Source organism: Tamandua tetradactyla, chromosome 11 (genome assembly GCF_023851605.1).
Source record: "Tamandua tetradactyla isolate mTamTet1 chromosome 11, mTamTet1.pri, whole genome shotgun sequence".
In the NCBI taxonomy this organism is placed as follows: Eukaryota; Metazoa; Chordata; class Mammalia; order Pilosa; family Myrmecophagidae; genus Tamandua; species Tamandua tetradactyla.
The window spans coordinates 4,167,997-4,171,797 of record NC_135337.1 but is presented as its reverse complement, the minus strand read 5'-3'; positions in this window follow the sequence as shown (position 1 = coordinate 4,171,797).

Sequence of the window (3,801 nt, the reverse complement as noted above, 5' to 3'; positions counted from 1 at the left end):
AATGTACATCTATTGGAGGCAAGAACTAAGAAAAAAGCTACATGAAATTTTGTAAAAGGGCATAGATTAAAATACTCTAATATCAAAAGTGACCTTGCAATTGAAATGTATTTTCTTCCAAATAGTGGCGATTTACACTGTCTGAGAAACCCATTTATTTTCGCACTCCACATAGAATATTGACCAATTAAGTAATGACAGCAATTACTAGATACCGTTAATGATTCAACTTTGAAACAAACACAGGACATTCTTCCGTCCCCTTTCCAAACTTTTAGAGCAGTTAATTGAGGAGTATTGTTAGGTTTAAGATAAGCCACCTTTTATAAACTTATGGTTTAGAATATTCTCAACGCTATGCTTTCAAAACACAGACATCAACTGGCTAGCATAAGATTCAAACCGTCATTTATAACCTTTGATTTAAAGTTATTGTGCTCTGGGTGGGCCACGGTGGCTCAGCAGGCAAGAATGCTCGCCTGCCATGCTGAGGACCCGGCTTCGATTCCCGGTGCCTGTCCATGTAAAAAAAATAAAAATAAAGTTATTGTGCTAGTCAAAATAGCCTCCCTTTTAACTGACAGACTTCGTAATTAGTAAATAGTATAAAGCTGAATTTAAAAATTAAACCAGTAAAATATTAGGGCTTCTGACCAAGATTTTAAATTTTATAAAATGTGTTTATTGCTGGTAAAAACCTTTGAAAAGCCTGGAATATGATCCAGGTATGAAGTCTCTAGGGTTCTGTGACCCTATCCAGATCATCAGGGAAGCACTTTCTCTCTGGGAAAATCATCGTCATTTAATAACAGCGCTGCAGAATTCTTAAACTGAATGATAAAATTACATTTAGAATGCATTTATTTTACATTTTCTAGGATACTTTCATATTCACTATCTCATGTCATCCTCAGAACATGCTACGGTATAGAAAATATCCCCCCAAACAGAAATCTTTCTCTTGCTCTCCTTCTCATTCTTTTGGTCGGACCAGCACATGGATATCTGAAATTCCTTCCTATGTGCAGCAGTGGGGGTTGCGAGGGGGAGCACTCTCCACTTATGAGTCTCAGAATCAGAGCCCACCTCCTATCATAGATGGTGGAACATCAGACACTTGCCTTCCCACTCTGAAATGGGAGCTCATGAAGCAAAGAGGTAGGGGCTGTGAGGAGCGCAGCGAGGGCTTCCTGGCAGAGCTAGGAGTTGCAGCAAGGCTGAAATGCCAGGACTGGTGTCAGCAGAACTGGCAGCACAAGTACAGCATCTAGTCTTGGTAAGGTGGCAGCAGTGTCCTGACCAGACTAGCCCTGCCACCTCATTTGGGGGACTGCCTCTTACGGTGTAGCAGCTCAGAGGGGTTGTCCAACTTTAGCAGTGAGTTTGTGAACTATACAGTATCCTTTTAATAAATTGCTTTCCGCTTAACTAAGCTAGTCTGTTTCTGCTGCTTGCCGCTAGGAGCCCTGACTGATACAAAAATGTCATCCCCATTTACAGTGAGTCAAAGAGGGAAGAAGGGAGTCCCAGGTCACACAGCTAATGAAAAGGAGAGTTAGAAGCCTGAGCTGTAGAACCAGCTGCCTCTTTGTATGTTCCATACTTGCTCCTGCTTTAGCCTTTGTATCAAGAGTGTTTTTATTGCATTTTGGATGGGAATTCCTGCCTGCATTGACACGATTATCAGTAAGGAAGAAAACGTGATGGGATTGAGGACTGAGCACATATGCGCTCTGAAATTCCCTGTGCTTAGGTTGGCTGGGCCCCTGTTGGAAAGACACGTTAGTCACGAGGCTGTGGATACAGCCATGGAGGTGAAACCTGGCGAGGGGCTAGAAGGATTGCTTATTGATTGATTGATTTTTTCTTTTTTTTCAAAACAAGAATTTATTTTCAAGTGGTCCTAGATTGGTAGTGGACCTAGTCCAATGGCAGAAACGAGAGCTAGTTCTTTCTAGAAGAATTCAGAAGTCTCAGAGAAATCCCAGAGGTAAAGTTCTGAGAAGGACAAATTCTCAGTCAAAAATCACAGAATAAATACAGCAGGAAGGAAGGCACTGAGAGTGAGTCACGGAAACAACAGACAGCAGAATTAGATCCACAGAATATTTAGAGATTGTTATTACAATCACAGAATACAAAATAAGTTCAGTATGTTTTAAAATGGAAAGGTTGGATTGAAAATGTGATGAATGAGGGGTATAAAGATCCAAAAAAGTAGAAAAGCAACATTGAATTTAAAGAATTAAAAGTCATAATTATTGAAATTAAAACTGAATGGGATTAATAGCATATTTGATACATTTTATGAGAGAATTAGTGAGCTGAAAAGTAGATCTGAAGAAATTATCCAGAACGTAGCACAGACAGGTAAGAGATCGATAATACAAAAGAGCTGTAAAGAAACAAATGGCATGAGAAAGTCTAACATACATCTAACTGGAGTTTCAGAAGGAGAAAGAAAAGAGGATGGGGCAGAGGCAATATTTATAGAGATAAAATCCCAGGTTCAAATAACATAGTGAGTACACAGCAGGGGACAAAGGTCTCACCACCCAGACACATCCTAGAGGCACCAAAGACAAAGAAGAGGTCTCAAAAGCAGCCAGAGAGCAGAGACAAACCACCTTCCAAAGAACAACAACTAGATGACAACTGAGTTCTCAACAGAAGCCACGAAAGCCAGACAGAGCAGGCTAATATGCTCAATATGCCGAAGGGGAAAGAAACGCCAACCAAGGTTAGAGTCCAGCAAAGGTATCTTTCAAGAATCACAACACATCCAGGAAAACAAATATTGAGCACATTTCGTTACCAAGACCCTCATTAAAGAAATTCCAAAAACGCTCACGCGGAAGGACAGTGTTCCCAGATGGAGGGTCTGGGAGGCCAGGAGAAGTGCTGAGCAAAAGAAGTGAGGCCCTGGAGTGACCTTACAGACACGACCACACAGAGTCCTGCGATGGCACCTCACAGGATGAAAAGACCGGAAGGCTCAATTGTACACCTACACCAGGGGCACCCCATGATGAGGGATTGGGGTTTAAGTGTCCAGGGCCCCTGAGGGAAAGATACTGGTTAATCTTAGACCTGAGCAAGGTGAGTATTTACATTAAATTTTTTAGAGCTACTAAAATAACAGCTGAAGGACACGTGGATCCACAGCTGAGGGGAACGAGCCCTTCACCCACTGGTTCAGCAAGGGTCACCCAGACAGGCTCTGGATTCCTCATAATAAAATGCTGACATTTCACGTAAATCTGAGTATAATAAACGTGTCTCCTCACCATGAATAGATGAATGGCAACTTCACGCCCTTAAATATGGTTTTGTATCTAGTGGGACAGGCCTGAAGTCTGCCTCCCAGGCTTTCTTTGCAAGTAAATTCCTCCTTTACTTGTTAAACACTTCTGACTCGGGGTCTTCCTGGGAACCATGCCCAGATTTTGCAGCAGAAATGTGATCTTCTCCCCAGAGGCTGATGAAGACCATATCACATTGAACCTGAGGCTGGTCTTGATTATTTATTTGTTTTTGTACCAACAGCATTCTTCACACAGAAGTTTTACATTTCACCTTTTTGCAGGAGAAGAAACAATAAACTTCCTAGGCAGGGATGAAGTTTTGTAAACTTGAACTATAAAACACAGTCTGACATGATGGCTAACACTGCAGACAGAAGAAATTTAGCAGCCCATGCTGACATCTAAAAGGGCTTGGGCGCTGGGCTCCTGAGCATCCAGGGGAGACACGCAGGAGGGAGAGAGGTCAGGACCAGCAGATGGGGGCCTCCAGGCGAGA